General features: G+C 34.9%; 1 long non-coding RNA gene across 4 annotated transcripts; it reads right to left on the bottom strand.

Moving 5' to 3' along the window:
- Positions 1-1,864: 1,864 nt before the first annotated feature.
- LOC106401456 lies at positions 1,865-5,607 on the bottom strand. 4 transcript variants are annotated; one of them, XR_001280471.3, is made up of 6 exons: positions 3,464-4,479; positions 3,238-3,366; positions 2,582-2,893; positions 2,425-2,494; positions 2,246-2,329; positions 1,865-2,156 (listed from the first exon to the last, which is right to left on the bottom strand). It is a non-coding gene; the product is annotated as an uncharacterized LOC106401456 (long non-coding RNA). The 4 variants fall into 4 exon arrangements; XR_007321416.1 differs by lacking the exon at positions 3,238-3,366 and having other exon boundaries at positions 3,464-3,840; positions 3,941-4,474; XR_001280469.3 differs by lacking the exon at positions 3,238-3,366 and having other exon boundaries at positions 3,464-5,607.
- Between the last annotated feature and the right edge of the window lie 19,607 nt (positions 5,608-25,214).

Raw genomic sequence — 25,214 nt, 5'->3', positions numbered from 1 at the left:
GTCGGATCCGGGTCCTAACAATTTAGACCCATATAGGTACCTATAACTTTTCGGATCGGTTCCGGGTCGGGTTTTGTCGGGTCCGGGTCGGTTCGGGTCTATAATTTCAATACCCGTAAAATACTCAAAATTTTCGGGTATATTTCGGATCCGGGTCGGTTCGGGTATTTAGGACCCGAAATAGACCCGAAGTACCCGAACTGGACCCAAAAACTCTAAAAATACCCGAAGAGCCGCAAAAATACCCAAAAATTTATCAAAAATCAGACCCGAAAACCCAAAACATACCCGAAATTTATCCGAATACCCAGATTATATTTTCTAAAAATCTAAAATTTCACCAAAAACCTACAATTATACCCGAAAATCCAAATCCGAAACTTTTAAAAAAATCCGAAATACCAAAAATATACCCAATTACCTAAATATACCTAGTATATATAATTATTTGCGGGTACTTCGGATACCCGAACGAGTCTCAGGTAGGATCCGGACCCGAACCGAGACCCGCAGATCCAAAAAAAAAAGACTCAATAGGTACATCAGCTTTTTAAAACATTGAGAAGTTACTATCTCAATTAATGAAAAAATTGAAGTACCAATCAAAACATTTTATTCATACACATCATAAAATTGTTATTGTCCACCTGTTTTTCCATATTCTTTATTTCGTCAAAAAATATGTGTTTAATAATGCTGATGATCCCAAAGCGCTATCTTCCTCTCATGCAAGCGAAGACGGAGTCATTAAGGCGACACAAATCAAAGCAAAGATCTTTAAAGAACTATGATGGGTCTTAGGATCATTAAGTGAATTTGTTATATCTTCTACTAGTGGTATTCCGGCGCTGCGCGCCAGATTCGTATGTGGTTAATGATAGTAGTGATAGTGGTTACGTTTTATTCGCGCTGAATGTTTGTTAAGTTTATGACATAACATTTAATGTATATATTGTAAATGAACATTTGTGCTATAGGGTAACAAATGAACCTATGCAAACTTCATTTCAGGTATTTCAATTCGTCTTGTTGTCAAAACCATACCTTCAGTTGCATAAATCATCTACATCGCTATTTTCTTAATATATTTATATAATATAAAATATTTTAAACTGTAATGAAAATATTTAAATTATTAAATTGATGTATTGAAAGAGATAACTAATCATACCTACTAAAAGACTTTTTTGGCAAAAAGGTACTAAAAAATTCCTAACTTATAACATTTTTTTTCTATGTATTTTAGTTTTTTTGTGGACCCTGCATCATGAAGTTAACTTTCTCTAGCTCCATCCACTCTCTTTTTCTGCAAAAAATAACATTTGTGAACTCCTATCCTCCTGGTCTTTTGAACATGTATTTGATATGCCTCATCAATTAGCTTCATAAGCTTAGGCTGTTTTTACTTTCCTCAAGTTCCATCAAACGAAGAGAGAAGAAATTTGGTCAAGTGGCCCAAATAGATATTGCCAAAAGAAAGTAGCATTCGAACATATTTGTGAAATCCCTACGAACTAATTGCAAACCTATCAAGATAAAAACATGTGTGCTAATAGTAAGGGTATGATGAGAAATCTTCTCTTTTTTTCCATACGCTTAAATCATAATAATCACACATCACAAGCTTTTCTAAAACTGTGAGTCAAAGATTATGCGAGCATCAATAAATCTACATCTAGAAGCTCAAAACTGAAAATAATACAAACCTCTATGAGAAGCAATTTTTTGTCCTCCAGTCTAGAGACATCATTCAGTGTAATTTCCACTGATTTGTTAGTCTCTCGAACGATCATTTAAAATGACACCCATAAACGAAACACATGTCTACATTAAGACAACACTTCGAAGTTTGAAGTTTATCCTGTGAAGAAGATGACTGGTTTATATTGAAAAAAGAACTCGGCGCTGATATATAAGTGTTTAGTTCATGATTTCTTGAGCAATTTTTACATTTCCACTCTGTGTTTAAACCACATGATCACGCTTTCATAAGTTCTTTGAACTGATCGACGCGACGACGCATGTGATGAATTTTCTCTGCTTTACGGGGCTGGGTACTCACTGCAATCTGTTTCTTGGGAAATATAAGCTGAACCAATACAACACCTCCCCGCAACCAGCTTCTTTCAATTGAAGGAATGTAAGCCTACGTAAGCCTAGACATAATGAGCAAACCAACTCTTTTAATTATCTTATTAGTATTTCTAAGCTACAAACAATATAAAGAAGTGTGAGTTTTTCTTACCTGGTCTGAAGACGTGAAGCATCTAATCATGTTTCAACCAATACGTGTGATTCCCTTATCACCAAGCGGCTGCAAAATCACAACCTAGCAGAGAGAAAACTAATATATCTTGTCACACAGTCCACAAAGTGTCATTGATTCTACAACCTATGAAGTATAGCACTCAATCCTCAACAGACCTGTGTATTTGCATGTAGAAAAGGTAGCTCTGATCTCCCATGATATAAAGAGAAATACTGGCCAAATAACCTTTTGACAAAACAACCAATTTTTTTGTTCATGTTAGATAAATGCATATTTTCGCAGAAATATAAACTGGAAATTGGTACTACTTACATGCTTTAGATTTCATTACGCCTTCTTACATCGATCCTTTGATCAGCTTATCTAGCAACCATCCCGATTTGCATAAGGCACATACCATTGTAGACAACAACCAGAGACTTGCAACATGTTGCTGCCTTAAGATATTTCCAGGCCCTGAGAGCTTGGAGAAGAAGCGCTCGGCTTGCGCGACGGACACATCGCCGTGGTAGTCACGCCGGACGCGAACACGGCCTTTGATATCGAGCACAATCAGCTCCTGCCATGGTTTTCTTCTATTTCTTCTCAAAACGCCACAAACACAATCCAAAAAAGGGGCTGCAACTGCAAAAGATGAAGGAGGGAGAGTTGAGGGCCCAAAAAGTGCAGATAAGTGACGGATGTAATGATTCACACAAACCTAACATAAATGAAACTGAATCATATCAATCCTAGAGGGGTGAACCGAAAACATTACTTTCTCACTGTCCCATCCTTTATGATGACTAATATCACAACATTAGAAGAACCAAATACGTAATATTCAAAAGAACAACTCACAACTCAACGAAATAACACTGTTTTTATAATGGGATGACAACTTGAGTTTCTATCTATATTTTGTGAAAAAAAAGTATCTGTCATTTTCTGGATCTACGTTGACTTCACTATTCATGTTTCCAATATACCACTTATTAATTAAAGGGCACAATGCCTTTTCAAGAAGCTCCTTTGCAGCAGACTGTTTCTCATTTGATTGGTATTTCCTATCTTTCATAGTTGTTTCCTGATATAAAATCCTTGATTTCTCTCTTCTACTAAGGTTTTGCATTTGGGCAACATTCGTTTACCAACGATTGGAAAAAATTAGGATATAAAGGGGAAAAATTAAAAAAAAATTGTATAAATACTTACCAGATTTAAGATGAGGTAGGGAGTGTTCGATGATAGGAGGTGCTCCATGGCGGTTTAAGACAGTAGTCAAACGATACGATAGCAAAGACAAACGTATAAGAGATATAACAGTTTCCATTTTTACTTACTTGATTCGACTTTACAGAATCTGACATGTGAAACTTCCAAGCGTCCTTGTTGAAGTAAATCATGTAAGTATATTGTATGGTGAAAAGCTTTGATTGACTTTGATTGATGTCTCGGAATCTCCTCCAAAGCTCTCCGAAACCAAACCGAGAACCATTGCTACAAATCGAACGGTTAGTTTCAATCCATAAGAGCCGAAAGCTCCAAGCACCTATTTCCAGAGATCGTCGACTGAATCTGAGGGAGATGATCTACAGAATCGTCATAGAATTGAGGCATGATTCGGATCTTAGAGGGCATATGAATACGTTTTTATATCAGGTAGAGGACATTGGAAAGGCATGTGAATACATTTTGGTATTGATCTCAAGTGAGCTGAAGATTCAGGAGGAGTTGCCAGGTGTCTAAAGAAAGCGTTACTCGCCGTCGCCGTTGAAAGCCGAAGAAGGGAATCTTCAATCATCCCTCTGGGTCACGATAAGCAATCCTGAGGAAGAATGTCACAAAAGCTATATGGGCTTTTCTAAAATAATAACTAAACCCAATAGTCCCGCATAGTGCGATTTAATAAGACAGCGAAGTTCTGCGTTTTGTTTAGAAAGGAAGAGAACAAAGTCTGGTTTTTTTTTCCAGGAGAAACTGATGACGTGACAACAAAGCCGCCCTTTCCAGAGTGATGTGGACAACCTAAAAAGGCAGATACTTCAACTTTATAGTTATAGATTTATCTTTCATCTTCATTGTTTTAGGCTGAGAATGGGGAGCGTAAAAAACAGTGGGAGATACGCAGGTGGGGGCCGCCCGCTTTTTTTATCCATTCACAAACAAAACTTGCAAAGATAAAAATGATGGGTGAAACACAAGTGGTCCAATATTATTTTGTCTTTTAGCCAAATAGATGGAGGAACCATCATTATCAGATAAAGGGAGTGGGTTGAGTGGAGTATAGCATGGGTTTATTCACACGATTCAAGATTCAAGATATAACAAAAAAATAATATTTGTTTTCTATAAATACACTGCTCTAATACATGTAACATTTGCATATCATACAAAAAATAGACTTTACTTCTATCGCTAGAGTTCTATCACCGCAAAGCTTATTGCGTAAAGTCTCTTCTCCAAAGATCAAAGATCATAAGGTTTATCCTCCAAAGTTTATGAGGTATATATTCATATTATATTATTTATGTGCACTTGTAATTAGTTATATTTATAGAAAAGAACATTAGTTGCATATTTATTGGTAGCAAAGTTTTATAGTAATATTTATAATTTAAAATAGAAATAATTAAGTAAGTTAATTATAATTATATGATAAAAGACTATTAAGGTTTATTCATTACTACATTGCTAGTGTAATATACTCAACCATATAATAACATTAGATTTTATATTTTATGGTGATTCTTGTTTAAAATTTGTTATAAATTTATTTATCGTTGTGTTACGTATAGAATCTAAGCATTTCAAAATAATGAATTAACGAGATTCAATTAACAAAATCTGATTTGTACATATTAATAAAAAGAACTAATAAAAATGATTGTCTTAAACGTTAGGCCATTTATTTTCTTTTTGGAAATTTGTTTTACAATTGCCCTCAACATAGTTGTAATAACATAGTAACTATTATATTAAAATCAATTAAAACTGTTGTTCAAAATAAAAGCAATTAAAATCTGACTTTATAATCTGACCATTAAAGATCAATTTTTTAAAGAAATTTAAAATATTATATTGTCAATAAAATTTCAAAATACACGTGAAGAAATGATAGTTTTTAGTTTTGATTTAAAAATTATATGTACGAATGATTCATAGTAATGTTAGTATAATAACTTTTTATTTTAATTTAGTTAAGTCAATAACTAAATTAAATATATTAAATATTAAAGTAAATATATGATTAGAAATTTATGTAAATAATGTAAAACCTAAATTTATTTAAATTGTGTGTAGTTATGTCGTCATCCAATCGGAGGCAAAGTTTAAATTCTTCAAGACAAGCAGACATCAATCTTCCTAGTGAAACATCAGCTCGGGTAAATGGACAATGGGATCAACAACCACGTGCTCCGCAATGGGGTACACCACCAACTGCTCAACAATGGGGTACACCTCCAACTGCTCAACAATGGGGTGCACCACCAAGTATGCAACAATGGGGTACACCTCCAACTTCTCATCAATGGGGTACACCACCAACTTCTAATCAATGGGGTACAACATCGAATGCTCAACAATGGAGTTCACCATCAGTGGCTCCACAATGGGGTACAACTTCAACTACTCAACCATGGAATTCTCCACCAGTGGCTCCACAATGGGGTTCATCATCAAATGATCAACAATGGAGTTCACCTCCAAATAACGTGCAGTATGGATTTTCACTTGAAACTCAGACCAAAAGTACAAGAACTGATGAAGAAAGAGTTGCAACTGAAACATCACCTAGAAACATATCGCGCACACGTAAATCAGGGGGATTGTTCAATATTTGGGGCACCCAACGGGGGCCTAATTTAAATGAAACCCATCAAACTGATTCAGAAGATGAAGCTTAATACAATATTTTATGATTCTAGTAATATATATGTCTTCTTTTTATTTGAGTTTTTGTAATATCATTTACTTATGTGTAATCCAATAATGTCATTTACTTTCATATTCATCTAATTTTTTTTAAATGAAATTTAGGTTTTTCGTATATGCCAACTACGGTCCCAAGGAGTTCAGTTTCTAAATTACGAAGAAAGAGTTGAGTTGTGGAATTTGGAAAATGAACAATTTGAAGAGTTAATTATTCAACCGGCATTGAGTTACTACAATAGACATTTTGTAAGAGGACCAGCCCAAACTGATAATGGATTAGGGTGGAAAAATATTTGGCATCGATTACAAGAAGATCATGGCACTTGTCTTCAATTACTGCGAATGTCACTTGATTGCTTTAGAACATTGTGTCATCAACTGGAAGCAACTTATGGATTACAACCAACACTGAATGCAAGCATTGAAGAGAGTGTAGCTATGTTTCTACGTATATGTGGGCACAATGAAGTTCAGCGAGATGTTGGATTACGATTTGGTCGAACTCAAGAAACCGTGAAGAGGAAATTTTTTGATGTTCTTAAAGCAACAGAGTTACTTGCTTGTGACTATATCCACACTCCAACACGGCAAGAACTCCATAGGATTCCCGAAAGACTTATGGATGGAAAATATTGGCCATTTTTAAGTGGATTTGTTGGAGCGATGGACGGGGTTCATGTGTGTGCGAAGGTCAAGCCAGAGTTACAAGGAATGTATTGGAATCGACATGATAGAACATTATTTAATATCATGGCCATTTGTGATATAAATATGTTGTTCACATATGTTTGGAATGGAGCCCCAGGATCTTGTCATGATACATCAGTTCTTACGATGGCGCAAAACAATGATCCTGAATTTCCGTTACCACCACCGGATAAGTATTATGTTGTTGACTCTGGCTATCCAAATAAACAAGGTTTTCTTGCTCCATATAGATCTTCACGAAACATGGTCGTTCGATATCATATGTCACAATTCGAAAATGCTCCTCCTCCTCGGAACAAGCAGAATTTTTTTAATCGTTGGCATGCATCTCTGCGTTCAGTTATTGAAAGGACATTTGGAGTTTGAAAAAAGAAATGGAGGATTCTTTGTGATTTTCCAAGATATAATATTGAAGTGCAAAAAAGAGTGGTATTGGCTACAATGGTTCTGCATAATTTTATTAGAATTTCGAATTTTGTGGATGATGATTTTGCAGAAATAATGGGACAAACACATATTGGAAACACCGAAGCAGAGATTGATACAAATGAGATGGAAACACCAGATATAGCTAATGGGGATTTGATGGATAATATCAGAGAACAAATTGCAAATTTACTATGGGCAAATAAAAATACTATGTGATATGTTTTACAAATGTTGTATTTAAATTTATGTTATTTTTTTATAATATATTATGTATTTGTTGCATTAATTTTTTTTAATAAAAGACAGTATCTGAAAATTAAATAAATTTTTTTACATTTTAAATTATAATTTGAACCACCTTTTATCTGCTTTCACCATTCAAACAAATATTTTAAACCATTAGATTCGCTAGATCCGCTCTTGTTCCGCTAGATCCGCTCTCGTTCCGCTAAATCCGCTAGATCCGCTAGATCCGCAACGCTTGATCCGCTTTTTCCATTCGGAGCCTTACTTATCATCTTCCATCTTCTCCAATTATTTAATATCCAACTGAAATCTGAGGATTTATACGATACTTTTCAAAAATGCATCATTGTAGCGATCCCTAAAATATGGTCTTCTCAAGAACAAGAAGAAAGCTCATGAAAAAATGGTTTCCACTTTCTAGGTAACATGAGATCACTTCTTCATGAGCAAAAGCCAATGAAAGAAATAGCTTTGTTCTTAACGGAACAAAAAGTTGCTTGGTTTGTCTCATTTCGCCTCTGTTATAGTGGTTGCGATGACAGTGAAATAAAAGTGTTTTTTTTTCCTGTATGGAATCGAATGACAGGTAACTGAAGGCATTAGAAACAATACAACTAAAAGGAAAATGGTTGTCACTATTTTTTTTTGCGTTGCTTCACCAGATCCGTTTGATTTTCTACGTCGATGTTTCTCTATTAAACCTTCCGGCAACAATGCTGAGGAAATTTGGAAAACGAATTTTTTTTTCCATCTGATCAGGCTTGATTGTATCCGGTAGCACTTATTGTTGGATAATTCCAATTAACTTGCTCCATTAAAGTGAAGTTTGATGGGTTAAAGGAAAAAGAACTAGTAGGAGTTGTAAATTCAACACGGGATTTCAGAAAACCAAAGCGGTTCGATGATTACATCCTACTCGCTGAAGTTGAAAGTGGCAGACTCTTGCTCACCATCGATGGTGAACCAGAAAGTTACATCGAAGCTGCAGTGATACAAGCTTGGATCGATGCAATGAAGGCAGAGATCGAATCTATCATCAAAAATAAGACCTGGAAGCTCGTCAAGAAGCCGGCAGGTGTGAAACCGATAGGTTTGAAGTGGATCTATAAGATCAAGAGGAATGCAGATGGAACGGTGATCAAATACAAAGCAAGGCTAGTTGCAAAAGGTTACGTGCAACAACAAGGCATAGACTTCGACGAAGTATTTGCACCAGTTGCTCGGATAGAAACCATACGACTACTCTTGGCGTTAGCAGCAACTAATGGATGGGAGATCCATCACTTAGATGTGAAAAGTGCGTTCCTGAATGGAGACTTAAATGAGGATGTATACGTTACTCAACCAGAAGGCTTTGTGGAGAAAGGAAAGGAGGATCATGTGTACAAACTTAGCAAAGCACTATACGGTTTGCGTCAAGCTCCGAGAGCTTGGAACATCAAACTTGACCCTGTTCTCAAGGAGATGGAGTTCACGAAGTGCACCAAGGAACCTGCGGTATATCAAAAGAAACAGAAGGGGGAGCTTCTGATCATAGCTATATACGTTGATGATTTGTTTGTAACAGGGACTTCTCTCAATGTTATCAAGCAATTCAAAGATGATATGTCAAGAAGATTTGAGATGTCAGACCTCGAGATGCTTACATACTATCTTGGTATAGAAGTAACGCAAGGAGCTGATGGCATTAGAATCAAGCAAGGAGGATGCGCGCAAGGTATACTTGTCAAGACGAAGATGGAGTCATGTAACTATACTCACGTTCTGATGCACACGAGTTTGAAAGTATCAAAGGCAGAGGAGGAGCCTGAGATTGACGCAACATCGTATCGAAGCACCATAGGATGCTTAAGAGAGAGTCATAGAGAAGCAGTGAAGCATTTATACTCACGTTCTGATGCAACATCGTATCGAAGAAATGCGATGCACCTATTAACGGTCTATGGAAGTTCATCGGAGTTCAGAAGATCAACATACCCGAGATTCGAGTTGGAATTAAGGGGGAGAATGTTGGATAATTCCAATTAACTTGAGGAGCAAGTTAACTCATTAAAGTGAAGTTTGATGGGTTAAAGGAAAAAGTAAAACATATCGAGCTTAGGAATGTTTCCATATTATTATAAGGAAAAGAGGTAGCTTCGCCTTTAGGAAAAGATGTAGCTTCTTCCCATATAAAGAGTTCTCATGGAGAGATGTTCCATCAAGAGAAACACATTGAGAGATTTAGTTTTGAGAGAGTTTCTAAATCTAATAAGAAGTGCTAGTTCTTATAATCTTTGTGTTTGTGCAATTTTAATTGGTATCAGAGCTCCAGGTTTCGAAGGTCGTTTACAAGAGGAGTTGTAACTTCGATCAAAACATGGGAGACGATTCTCAAGCACGTGATAAAGGTCTTGAGATGAAGAAGGACATACGATGTCCGATGCTAACATCGACCAACTACACCGTATGGTCGATGCGAATGAAAGTGATGCTTCGTTTATACGAAGTTTGGGATACAATTGATCCAGGGAGTAACGATGCAAAGAAGAACAATATGGCGATTGCTCTAATCTTTCAATCAGTCCCGGAGGCGCTAATACTTCAGATTGGAGAACATGATACATCGAAGAAGATTTGGGAAGCTATCAAATCCCGTAACCTAGGTGCTGATCGCGTGAGAGAAGCAAGGTTACAAACTTTGATGTCTGAGTTCGACAAACTAAAGATGACAGACACAGACACGGTGGATGACTACGCAGGAAAACTTTCAGGCTTAGCATCGAGAGCAGCCGCGTTAGGAGAGATAATGGAAGAATCAAAGCTGGTAAAGAAGTTTCTGAAGGGACTTCCAAGAACGAAGTTCATTCACATCGTAGCTTCGTTAGAACAAGTGTTGGATCTAAATTCAACGGGATTAAAAGACATTGTTGGGAGATTGAAGGCTTTCGAAGAACACATCAAAGAAGAAACCCAAGATGAAGATCAATCGAAGCTAATGTTTGGAAAGAATGATATGCAAGGTAGTGGAAGCCATAGCAACTCGCGAGGAAGAGGCATAGGTAGAGGTTATGGTGGAAGAGGAAGAGGACGAGGAAGGTCTAATGGTTCTGATGGTCATAACAAAGGAGGAGAAGCTTCAGACAAGACCAATAAGGACTACTCTAAGGTTAGATGTTGGCCATGCGACAATATGGGGCACTTCGTGTCACATTGTCCTACACGACCAAGAGAAGAAGCTAACCTAACGGAAACACAAGAAGCAGATGCATTATATATGCATGAAGTAGTATTCCTCAACGAAGAGAGAGTGTTTCCTAAGAGGTTTGATGAATGCGATGGAAACACGAGTATATGGTACCTTGACAATGGTGCAAGTAACCATATGACAGGCAAGAGAGAGTTCTTCTCAAACCTAGATGAGAGCATCAAAGGCAAAGTCAAATTCGGTGATGGATCAAACGTCGAGATTGTTGGGAAAGGTTCGATCACGTTCATCGGAAAAACAGGGGAGAGAAAAGCACTCAAAGATATCTACTACATCCCAAGTCTTAAACACAATATCATAAGTCTTGGACAAGCAACCGAGATGGGTTGTGAGGTTAATATGAAAGAAGACTTACTGATGCTGAAAGATCCCCGTGGAAGGCTATTAGTACAAGTCGCAAGGCAACCAAACCGATTGCACAAAACACCAATAGAGGTTGAATATCCGAAGTGTCTTCAAATACAAGAAACTGAGGTTACATGGACGTGGCATGCACGGCTAGGACATGTGAACTTTGGAGTCATGAAGAATATGGTAGACAAAGAGATGGTAGTAGGGATGCCTCAGGTGATACACGAGAAAGTTGTGTGCAACGCCTGCTTAGTTGGGAAGCAAACTCGGAAGTCTTTCCCGCCTAAAGCAAAGTATCGAGCATCACACGCATTGGAATTGGTACATGGTGACTTGTGCGGTCCGATATCACCATCAACACCAGCAAACAATAGATATGTATTTGTCTTAATTGATGATTACTCAAGATATATGTGGACAATGCTGCTAAGAGAGAAGAGTGAAGCGTTCGATCGGTTCAAAAAGTTCAAGGAGTACATGGAGAATCAAACGAAGCTACAACTCAAGACTTTTCGCACCGATAGAGGAGGAGAGTTCACATCTTCGGGTTTCATTCGTTTTTGTGAAGAAAACGATGTAACTAGACATCTCACCGTATCGTACACACTATCAACAAACGTGGACGAAGAACCAGGATCATTCAAGCTTCCTCATATTGATGTTACAGAAGAAGGAGATGGTGATGAGCATCAAGATCACCAACACCACGAAGAGCAAAATAATAATGAAGAAGAAGAAGCTGTAGACACAGATGAACAAGAGCAAGTAGTAGAGAACAACGATGCAAACCAAGACCCGCATGTAACATCAAGATATGGTCGTAACATCAGAAAACCAAAGATTAGAGCAATCGCCATATTGTTCTTCTTTGCATCGTTACTCCCTGGATCAATTGTATCCCAAACTTCGTATAAACGAAGCATCACTTTCATTCGCATCGACCATACGGTGTAGTTGGTCGATGTTAGCATCGGACATCGTATGTCCTTCTTCATCTCAAGACCTTTATCACGTGCTTGAGAATCGTCTCCCATGTTTTGATCGAAGTTACAACACCTCTTGTAAACGACCTTCGAAACCTGGAGCTTAGGAACATTTCAATTAAGGATCACATTCATCTCCTTTTAACTCATTGAGCGAAGTCCCTGTTACAAACAAGTCATCGATGTATATAGCTATGATCAGAAGCTCCCCCTTCTGTTTCTTTTGATATACCGCAGGTTCCTTGGTGCACTTCGTGAACTCCATCTCCTTGAGAACACGGTCGAGTTTGATGTTCCAAGCTCTTAGAGCAACTGGTGCAAATACGTCGTCGAAGTCTATGCCTTGTTGTTGCACGTAGCCTTTTGCGACTAGCCTTGCTTTGTATTTGATCACCGTTCCATCTGCATTCCTCTTGATCTTATAGATACACTTCAAACCTATCAGTTTCACACCTGCCGGCTTCTTGACGAGCTTCCAGGTCTTATTTTTGATGATAGATTCGATCTCTGCCTTCATTGCATCGATCCACGCTTGTATCACTGCAGTTTCGATGTAACTTTCTGGTTCACCATCGATGGTGAGCAAGAGTCTGCCACCTTCAAATTCAGCAAGTAGTATGTAATCATCGAACCGCTTCGGTTTTATGATGTTACGACCATATCTTGATGTTACATGCTGGTCTTGGTTTGCATCGTTGTTCTCTGCTACTTGCTCTTGTTCACCTGCGTCTACAGCTTCTTCTTCTTCATTATTGTTTTGCTCTTCGTGGTGTTGGTGATCTTGATGCTCATCACCATCTCCTTCTTCTGTAACATCAATATGAGGAAGCTTGAATGATCCTGGTTCTTCATCCACGTTTCTTGATAGTGTATAAGATGCGGTGAGATGTCTAGTTACACCGTTTTCTTCACAAAAACGAATGAAATCAGAAGATGTGAACTCTCCTCCTCTATCGGTGCGAAAATTCTTGAGTTGTAGCTTCGTTTGATTCTCCACGTACTCCTTAAACTTTTTGAACCGATCTAACGCTTCACTCTTCTCTCTTAGCAGCATCGTCCACATAAATCTTGAGTAATAATCAATTAAGACAAATACATATCTATTGTTTTCTGGTGTTGATGGTGATATCGGACAGCACATGTCACCATGTACCAACTCCAATGCGTGTGATGCTCGATACTTTGCTTTAGGCGGGAAAGACTTCCGAGTTTGCTTCCCAACTAAGCAGGCACTGCATACATCTTTCTCGTGTATCACCTGAGGCATCTCTACTACCATCTCTTTGTCTACCATATTCTTCATGACTCCAAAGTTCACATGTCCTAGCCGTGCATGCCACGTCCATGTAACATCAGTTTCTTGTATTTGAAGACACTTCGGATATTCAACCTCTATTGGCGTTTTGTACAATCGGTTTGGTTGCCTTGCGACTTGTACTAATAGCCTTCCACGGGGATCTTTCAGCATCAGTAAGTCTTCTTTAATATTAACCTCACAACCCATCTCGGTTGCTTGTCCAAGACTTATGATATTGTGATTAAGACTTGGGATGTAGTAGATATCTTTGAGTGCTCTTCTCTCCCCTATTTTTCCGATGAACGTGATCAAACCTTTCCCAACAATCTCAACTTTTGATCCATCACCGAATTTGACTTTGCCTGTGATGCTCTCATCTAGGTTTGAGAAGAACTCTCTCTTGCCTGTCATATGGTTACTTGCACCATTGTCAAGGTACCATATACTCGTATTTCCATCGCATTCATCAAACCTCTTAGGAAACACTCTCTCTTCGTTGAGGAATACTACTTCATGCATATATAATGCATCTGCTTCTTGTGTTTCCGTTAGGTTAGCTTCTTCTCTTGGTCGTGTAGGACAATGTGACACGAAGTGCCACATCTTGTCGCATCGCCAACATCTAACCTTAGAGTAGTCCTTATTGGTCTTGTCTGAAGCTTCTCCTCCTTTGTTATGACCATCAGAACCATTAGACCTTCCTCGTCCTCTTCCTCTTCCACCATAACCTCTACCTATGCCTCTTCCTTGCGAGTTGCTATGGCTTCCACTACCTTGCATATCATTCTTTCCAAACATTAGCTTCGATTGATCTTCATCTTGGGTTTCTTCTTTGATGCGTTCTTCGAAAGCCTTCAATCTCCCAACAATGTCTTCGAATCCCGTTGAATTTAGATCCAACACTTGTTCTAACGAAGCTGCGATGTGAATGAACTTCGTTCTTGGAAGTCCCTTCAGAAACTTCTTTACCAGCTTTGATGCTTCCATTATCTCTCCTAATGCGGCTGCTCTCGATGCTAAGCCTGAAAGTTTTCCTGCGTAGTCATCCACCGTGTCTGTGTCTGTCATCTTCAGTTTGTCGAACTCAGACATCAAAGTTTGTAACCTTGTTTCTCTCACGCGATCAGCACCTAGGTTACGGGATTTGATAGCTTCCCAAATCTTCTTTGATGTATCATGTTCTCCAATCTGAAGTATTAGCGCCTCCGGGACTGATTGAAAGATTAGAGCAATCGCCATATTGTTCTTCTTTGCATCGTTACTCCCTGGATCAATCGTATCCCAAACTTCGTATAAACGAAGCATCACTTTCATTCGCATCGACCATACGGTGTAGTTGGTCGATGTTAGCATCGGACATCGTATGTCCTTCTTCATCTCAAGACCTTTATCATGTGCTTGAGAATCGTCTCCCATGTTTTGATCGAAGTTACAACTCCTCTTGTAAACGACCTTCGAAACCTGGAGCTCTGATACCAATTAAAATTGCACAAACACAAAGATTATAAGAACTTCTCTTGATGGAGCAATTGTTGGAATTTATTAACAAACACATATATGTTTACATTTCAATTGTTGGAATTTATGAAATCCCGTGTCCAACTCTTTATTCTCTGATTAGTACGATATTGTCCACTTTGGCCCTTAGAGGCAAGCCCGCATGGATTTACTTTTTGGTTTCCTTCCCAAAAGGCCTCGTACTAATTAGAGTTGGACATCTCTTTATATATTAGACACTCATTGTCTAATTCTCCAATGTGGGACTTAGTTTGTTATCTCACATTCTCCTCCTCAAACTAAGGATCACATTCATCTCCTGTCCCACAACTGACTTTCGGGATCTTTTGACTTGATCTCTGCCACACACACCTCCCAATCATAACTCGATGGGTCCCGTTCCTACTCGAAGGGTATTTTGGTCTTCTTGCAGATTTCTCGTCAACCGCTCTGATACCAATTGTTGTAATTTATGAAATCCCGTGTCCAACTCTTTATTCTCTGATTAGTACGATGTTGTCCACTTTGGGCCTTAGAGACAAGCCCGCATGGATTTACTTTTTGGTTTCCTTTCCAAAAAACCTTGTACTAATTAGAGTTGAACATCTCTTTATATATTAGACACTCATTTATATATTAGACACTCATTATCTAATTCTCTAATGTGGTACTTAGTTATCTCACACTTATTGGTGACTGTTTACGTTGGTGGCTATATTTATGTTGATTATGAGTTTACCATTTAGCTAAAGTGGACTTGAATCTAATTTTGACCAGACCCTTGAAATATCGTTGGTGGATATCGACTATGTATATGGGTTTTCACTCCGCTATGTTACACGAAATTGACATTTGGGATCGTGAAAGATGGCTGAAGAATATGTTTAAAAATAGCTGATGTTTATCTCTAAGACTTCCAACAGATGTTCCTAATAGTCATCAGCAAGAGTTTATGATTGCTTTATTTATAAGCGTGATGAGTTTATATGAATCTGCGAAGTTGATATTATTTGCTCTTTTTAAGTACTTTGTGACTTAGATTTTCTTTATAAGAAATAAAGTGTATTACTATGCTTTTCAGAGAAAGAATGACCAAATGGAATATTAAAATCAAGGCCACAACAGTTACACATTAACGTGTAAACACGTAAGAATTGTGAATCCAAAAAAAATGTACCATTTGCATGGAATTAAAAACAGTTACTATTCCATTAATTCATGTGGGATATGTGGAATCAAAAAGAATACAATGATAATCATTTCATGATAAAAAAAGCACGTGAATGAGTGGAATAGAATCAAACTAAATAAAAAATAATATTCTTAATTAAGTTTAAATATTATGTAATTTATTTATTGCAGCAAAATAGGATTTGTTACTAACTAAACAAAAGAATAGCAACATATCTATATTATTAAAAGTGAAGTTGTTTGGGTATATGAATAGTAGGATTACTAAAAACTGTTTTGTTTGGATGCATAGATATAGTTAATACTTTAGATTTTAATTTAAAAATTCGACATGCTTTTTAAAAACGTGAACAAAACAAAATAAGGCATATATTTAATACTTTAGATTTTAACTTAAAATAGGATTAATAAAAACGGCTAGATTTTAACAAAACGTAACTTCCAAGTTAAAAATAAGGCATATATTTCAAAAACAAATATACACAAAATCTAAACTTAACAAAAACATAATTCGAACACATTAACTCCACATATATCGATCTTACAAACTAACATATCTGAACGAGAATCCTAATTACTTGATTCCCTCATTTCACACCTTCTTTATCCAATTTTCAAATAATAAATTATCAAAACCACTTTTAAGTATAACAACCGAATATTCTCTTTTTGTTCTAACAAATTTAGTTACTTAGGCAACTAATATATATCTTGCTTGATTGACTCCACAAAAATCGTGCTATTAAATTTTTTAAAAAATTCTTTAGATTACGTATAACCCACTATATATATAAACCTTCCCCTCATATTCTTCATACTCACAGTAGCAAAGATAAAAAAACTAAAATGTCTAACAAGTAAAGTAGTTTGGTTTTGTCGAACAAGCAGAGTTTGGTTTTTCTTAACCAAGTCAAACCCTTCAAAGACACTTGGCGAGTACATGTGAAGTGTCTTCACTCATGTAAGATAAACAACAACTCTGGTGAATCTCTCGAATGCGTTCTCATGGATGAACAAGTAAGTTTGATTATATATATTGTCTCTTATATGTAATACTCTATCGATTTTGTTGTTTATACTAGCAAAAAATATTAATATCAGCTTTTATATTGTGTTTAGGGTGAGAAACTTCATGCTTCTGCCAAAAGAAATCAGATGTATCGTCTACAGCGCAACCTTCCTATTGGTGAATGGCGGTTTATTGAGAACTTTACAGTTACGAGTGCTGGAGGTTAATATCGAATAATTACCTCTCCAAATTACATTTATTATTTTATCTTTGTTTTTCTATTATTATTATTTATTTATGTGAAAAAATTATTTTAAAAACCTTATTCTTACATATTTTAAAAGTATTTATCATATATTAAGAACAAACAGTTTCTGATGTAATATATATTGCCTTTTCAACATTTTTTTCATTAATTATAAATAAGGTTCCCCTATAATTGTATTAAGATAGATTATAATAATATAGATTTTAAATACTGTATAACAATTTGACAGATCTTACACATCCAGTTACGAAATATATAATACACATGATTTTTTAACCATATTGAATTGATATATTTGGCTTCGTTTAATTTTCCATAAACAAATGAATATACATAAAATAGAATATGTATTTTTCATAAAGCTGTAAATTTGTTAAAATCTAAATAAAATATTGTTTGTTCTCAACATTTCAAGATTACACAATACAGTGACGAAATACAAAGTTTAAACAGTAAACTTTAATAATACAAATTCGTTCAACTAAATTAAGATCTGCAAATGTTTATATATATATCATAAAAATATAGACCCGTCCAGTCGGGCGGGTTAAGATCTAGTTCTTCCTTATTTAAACAGTCATACTAAGATATCAAACCAACAAATCAAACTTCTTTCTTCGTTGCTAAACTGTTTTTTTTTTCTGAGAAAAAGCTTAAATATTAATGTTTCTTGATCTATAGGTAATAGGTTGTATATAGCCAAGTGTACATTTTGTTTGCTACATATTAAATGAATATTTGTATTTTTTAAAAAAATTATAATTTTTTATGAAATCTAATTTAATATCAAACACGTTTATTGGTATATTTAACATGTTTTGATAATTTGATTTAAATTAAAAATTACTTTCATTCCATTCCGTTACATTCCTTTAAAAATTTACCATTTATGTTACAAAAATATTTTTCTACAATTATCTATTCCATTTAATATTATTCCATAACTTCCATCATTTCATTAGTTGGCATTCCAATTTTTTTAATTCCTTCCATTAATAGTATTCCATTCATGTAAATATCAAAAGAAGAATTGGAAAAAGGAAACACATCCATAACTCGGTAAAAAGGAACAAGTTGTCGACATGAAAAGAAGAATAACTGAATGAGTCATATTAAACTTTGGAAGTTTTTTTCGTTTTAAAAAAAAAAAGAAAATTCAACTTTTGGAAGTTTATTACTCGACCAAAATAACTCGAGTTTTTCTTGGGTTTACCTTCTAGAGTAAATCTATAAATTCACCAACCAATATGATTTTTTTTTCCAGATTTAATATCTTTTAAAAAAGAAAATAAAATATTAAGAATTTGTCAAGTAATATTATGATTTTAAAATAAATAAAAATAAATAATAATTACCAAAAAATTTTTTTAATATTGTTAACGCTATCAACAAAACATTAAACCTTAGACCCTAAATTTTTAACTCTAAACCCTTGGATAAACTTTAAATCGTTGGATAAATCATAAACCCTAAATCATAAACATTAAAAACTAAATCTTAAAAACTCTAAATCCTAAACACTAAGCCCTAAATTCTTGAGTAAACCCTGAACTCTTGGGGTTTAGGATTTACCCAAGGGTTCAGGGTTTAGGATTAAAGATTTAAGATTTAGTGTTTTTAAGATTTAGCTTTAATGTTTATGATTTAGAGTTTAGGATTTATCCAAGGGTTTAGATTTTATCCAAGTTTAGTGTTTTTCTGACGGTGTTAACAATATTAAACAAATCGGTAATTATTGCTATTTTTATTTATTTTAAAAGCATAATATAACTTAACAAATTATTATTATTTTTTTCTTCTTTTAAAAGAATAGTAAATCTTAAATAAATAAATCTTATTGGCTAGTGAACCTAAAAGTAACCCTAGGGGTGAACCAAAGAAAAACTCAAATAACTCGACATGGTGGTATATTATAAAGAAATCCCGCACGTAGCGCGGATAATCACCTAGTTTTATGTAATATAAAAAATATATTGGATATATAAAGTATATAGGCTAATGTATTTCCTTTCAGAAATTTTAAAATTAGGTTTCTCATTATTTAAAAAACCCTATATTTAAATATTAATATTTGCTTATACATACATTTTAATTTAGACTAAAAATTCCATGTTAAAATACTCTTAATAAAGGTGATCTAACCGGCTCATGAGCCTTTTTCCACCACGAGATGGAGCCATGTGGATATGCACAGCCTTTGGCCGTAAAGTACTTTTTGCTCTTCTTTGAACAAGTCTTTCTCCAAACTTTTCCTTTTGCCACTTGCATGTAAATGTGCATCAAATGAAATGTCCCAACGCATTTGCAAATCACATTACATGTTTCGATAAAAAGTTGTTTGGTTTTTCTTTTTGTCCAATTATTATGGAATCTTTTTTATTCTGATTAACAGTTTCTGCTGAATTTGGAGTCTGAACTCTTTGTATACTCTGCCACAAGCTTTGAAAGAGAAGACAACTTGTGGCGACCATTATATTTTCTGTAGTCAAGAAGAGATGATTCTGCCACAAGCTTTGAAAAAGAAGGCAACTTGAAACTTAGCCTCAGTCGGCAAATCCCTGACCCTTTTCTTTCTTTTTTTCTCTCAGTGACCATTCTTTTTTCTCTTAGAGCCCGAACGCAACGGTTGCGGTTGCGGTTGCGAGTGTAGGAGTTTACGGAAGCGGGTGGTTGCGGTTTCAGGTGTTATTAAGCGTTTTGTATGACTGGCACAACGTTTCAAAATTATTGCATTTGCGGGATATTTGTGACTGGTTGATTACAAGATATTGCAGCGGTTTAATAATAAATTATCAATATTAACATATTATAACATTATAAAAATATAAAAAACAAACTGTTGTTATAAAATATAATAATTATCAATATTATATGATTAATAATAATATTATGTTTATTTATTTAATTTTTTAAATTAGTTGAAAGTTATAATTTTAATAATTTTTTTGTTTGAAGATTTATATTAAAAAATTTAAAAGAATATTTTATTTTGTTTTGTTTTGTATATGTGTATATCTTTATATATGTATGTATATTAATTTTAAAAAATTCTAATGAATAGTTAGTTTAAATTTTTTATAAAACAAATTATGATACTGTTTATTTATCCACCCGCAATCGTCCGCAACCGCAAACGCCATCTGCAACCAGCTTTTGATTTTAAGAGGTTCAGAGCGGTTTGAAGTGGTTTGTATGATTGTTTCGAAACGTTGGCAACTGCTAAAGCTGCCAGTCAGACCCTTAGTCAAGAAGAGATAATCCTACATTGAAGTAAGTTGTTTAGAGCATCTCCAATCCACTTCTATTTTTAGTTATATAATAGCATTTAGAGGCAAAATCACTTTAACTAATTTATATTTTTGTCTTTAAAATAGAGATTGCTATTTTTCATCAATTTATAAAAAAAGAAATAGCATTCTTCTATACGTTGCTCTATATGTAGCAATTTCTATTTTAGAAAAATACATTGGAATAAAACTAATCTCTATTATAGAGTTCCTGTATTTTAGAAGTAAAAATAGAAAAATACACTGGGGATGGTAGTAATCATTCCATTTTATGAGATTAAAATAATAATTTAAGATTGTAATATTCTCCAAGTTAAATAGGGTGAATTGGCCCAAAATCCAAATAGAAGTAAGTAATTAGGAAACTACATACGGTACATTTTATGTGGGCTTTATATTACAACTAGCAGAGTGTAAATTACATAACTATCCTTCCGTCAATTTAAACAAAATAGAAAAAATAAGTCAATTGTAGGTTAGACATTAATCATTAACTAGACTTGGTATGAATTTTCAGTTTTTAATTATTTATTTTATTAAATGATGTATTTGTAATATTCGTTCATATTATATTCATTAAGTAAATATTTTTTTTTGCATCTTAAACTATCTATTTTTTTTACAAATGTGTGATATCATATAAAAAATATAAAAAAATGAGTATATAGTTAATTAGATAATTTTAAAAACAGAAATTTTTCTTTCGTGTGCGATATCATATAAATAATGATCCGCCCAGTTAACAAAAATCATGATTATTTTATGTGTGATTTTTTTTTTTTGAACATTTCCTTAAAACTATATTAATTTTTACATATTTTAATTAGAATATTTTTAATATCTTTAACTTTTTATTTGAAATGTAACTCAATATTTTTTAACAATTATAACAAAATATTAAAAAAATATTTTTAGAATTTGTTTGAAAAATATGAAAATTACATTTTAAATTAAAATTATCCTAAAATATGATAAGTTTTGATGTAAACGAAAACTCAAATTATGTCAAAAATAATGATATTCAATGATAATAACAATTTTAATTGATTATTTTTAAAAAAATACATTTACAAAATATTGTTTGAAAGAAAATTCATTTATCTTTCAAATATAAAATGAAAATATTATAATTAAATAATAAAAAATATAAATAAAAACCATAAATTTAGCAAATGACAACTGAGTTATATTATGCTAAAATTTTCTTTCTATCAATTTATCAAATGACAAATGAGTTATGAGCAAATAATACCATATAATTTTTAAAAACATAGTCATTCTTAAATATTTTTTGAATAAATAATTATTTTTAAATTTAATCAACTGAAAATAATATCTGTACAATTGTGTGAGTCAAATTCTAGTTTTATTGATGCATATTATATATTAGTGCTGCATGTTTTAGGTAACATTTTAATGATGCACGTTTTTAAAAATCTCCATTATTAAAATTATGCACGTAAGGATAACTCATGAATTTTTTGGTTGATTAAATGACATTATGTCCAAATTTATTTAAGGATATTTCATTACGGTAACTGAAAAAGACAAACAATAAAATAGAAAGTTTAAATTCATTTAAGCATATTTCATTAATGTAACTGAAAAGACAAGTAATAAATTAGGCAGTTTTATTCGTTTTAGGATATTTTATAAATGCAACTGAAAAAGACAAGAAAAAAAAATAGAGTTTAATTAATGAAAGTAATTCTCTTTTAATAATATAGATTTAGGTATTACCTCCTCTTAGTTATGTGTGGCTTGGCTATGAGAAAATTGGCGAATGAGAGAGTTGGAAATTCTTACAGGAGCGGCTGCATGGAAAGGAGAATCAGGGCAAAAGACCCTATGACAGCTTCAAGCTTTGGTGGCTCGTCGGTAAAAAGGTATGTAATCTCCGTTTCGAGGATGGCGGGGAGGAGCCAGAGACCGCGTGTTAGTCACCGGAGCAGAGGTTTGTCACCGATGAAAGTGGATCTCGGTGTCGGTGGATGTGTTAAAAGGGATGGCAGTTCTCTCAGACATGAGTGAGGGGTAGTTCGTGGTGGTTCGGACTTTGAGACAGCGGTGTTTCGAGAAGTGGCAGCAGCGAGGGTTTGGAGTCGGATCTTCTTCGGAAGCCGGAGTCTGTGGCCGCGGGGTGCTCTGGAGCAGGCTTGGTCTTGACGGCGACGGGTGAAAAAACAAGCTTGGAAAACTCCATTCCGTGTAGCTGCGGTTAAGCTTTTCATTAGCATGTTAAATATATCAAAGGTTGTTTTAGTATTTGTTTGTCTGCTCTGTATGTAGCGTAATCCAGTTGTGGGATGTAAGGAGTACTATACGTATCGATAAATTACATTTAAATAAAATCCTCTCTTCATATGATGTTGTAGTTATATGAGAAAACAAGCCTTTTGTAGATTACAACAAATGAAAATTAGATGTGTAATTAAATAAGAGAGAAGTACTCTAGGAAAGTATGGAGAATGTTTCTTAAAAATGTTATTATCTGGAGAAAACCTTCAGACTTCAGCTAAACATAATATTAGCTATCAATAATAAAAGAGAAGTGCCGGTAAAGAATTGGATTCACACCCCTTGGAATCATTTGAGAGGATCAACACAAAAGCACGATATACAAACTCTGATGCTAACAGTCGGCCACAAATGATGAAGCTAGCTTTGACTAGTAAACCGAAAGAAGTGGGGACAAGAAATGGTTGTAAGATGGGAAAAGTGACATCCTTTGAAGGGAGCATCACAGATGGTGGGTGCTGAAATATGTTGATAAGGAGTGAAAAGCTGGTAGCATTTCTGTGTGATTTTTTTTTTGTTTTCTAGTAATAAAGTGTCTGTTTGCAGGGTTCATTTAGTCGGTGACTTATTGTGTTAGCCAGTCGGTTTGTTTTTGTGAAGGCTAAACAATTTAGTAACAGTCTAATAGACCTTGCACGATAGCAGTATCTATTTATCTTTTCTCGGGACGGTTAAAATGGGAGTTTAGCAATGTGTCTGGTCGTTTTGGTTTGCTAAATTCACTTGTAACCGTTGGTGTAATGAAGTGTCTGTTGCAGGATTGCATCTTCGTTAGTTGGTGTGTTAGCCTGATAGTTTGTTTTTGTTAATGCTAAACATTTTAGTAATCAAACTTGGATGATAGCAGTATCTTTAATCTTTTATCGGGACTGTTAAAAATGGGAGTTTAGCAAGGGGTCTGGTCATTTTTGGTTTGTTAACTCGACTTGTAACAGAGAATCAGTTCAAAAAATAGAATCTTGCATCTTCGTTGGTCAGTTATGTGGGGAAGAAGACGAATCATGTTATCTGGGACATCACTACAGCGGAGTGTCCATGCCAGCCAATAGAACCGTCACCGGTGTACCTTCAAAGCTAAACCATCTCAGAGGGGTCCCGTGGCCACATAACGCCAGAGCCATAAAGAACACCGAACACCTTCTCACAAGTCCGAAGAATCACGTGCTCCTCCTCTTATGCACCTGTCAAGAAGCAACCACGCTGGAAAGGAATCGTCACCGGGAGAACCGCCATCTCCATGGATAGATCTGCCGTCAAACGAGCACCACTCAACAATTGAGACAAACCTTAGGGATCCCGATGATTGACTTGCGGAATCGGCCGTCTCCTCCACCGTCCTCAAGCAAAGCCTCCGCCTACAGCCGACGAGCCACCAGAACCCCCGAAGCTTTCCTAGAAGTCTGCCACACAACCCATATGAATCAGAAGATGAAGAAAAGAAGCACCACCAAAACGAAACCGAACGACATCTACGAGAAAACAATGGAGGCGGCATTGCACTGCCGCTTGGATCCATTTGGAACTTGGTGAAGGCAATTTTAATTTTTAAGATATGAGATTGGTCAAACAATTGATAATAAAGAGAAGAAGAAGAGATGCTTTTCGAATGTCTATATTTTAACGCTTAAGGGAAACTTTTCGAAAATAATAAAATATATTAACATGGGTTATCAGAAGATATGATCTACGAGAAGATATGGGCTACATAAAAATCATTTGAGCAATAGGGGTAATAACGGTCATAAGATTATCAATGAAACCTAAGGAAATTAAAAAAAAAGGTGCATATTGCTAATTATACGATTTTTCTTATGTGTAGAGTGCAATTACTCTAAAATATATTAACATGGGTTATCAGAAAGTATGATCTACAAGAAGATATGTGGACTACACAAAAATCATTTGAGCAATATGGGTATATCAGTGATAAGATTATCGATGAAACCTAAGGAAGTAAAAAAAAAGTGCATACTCTTGAATATATAGGTGAGCTGAATATCTGCATAATGCCAAATTAGTAATGCAATGTAAACGTTGACAAAAAAAAAGAAGTAATGCAATGTAAACTCCATTTAGTTTGTGGACAAACCTGCACACTAATATTAATGAAGTTGCTTTCAAGATTAACTTTTTTTTTTTCTTTTAATAATCTCATCTTGTATATTTTAATTTTCCTCGTTTCTGTTCATACTTATATTCAAATAAAAATTCCAATCAAA

Source organism: Brassica napus, chromosome C3 (assembly GCF_020379485.1).
Source record: "Brassica napus cultivar Da-Ae chromosome C3, Da-Ae, whole genome shotgun sequence".
Lineage (NCBI taxonomy): Eukaryota > Viridiplantae > Streptophyta > Magnoliopsida > Brassicales > Brassicaceae > Brassica > Brassica napus.
The sequence above is the reverse complement of the archived record's forward strand: the minus strand, read 5'-3'. Positions and strand labels throughout refer to the sequence as shown.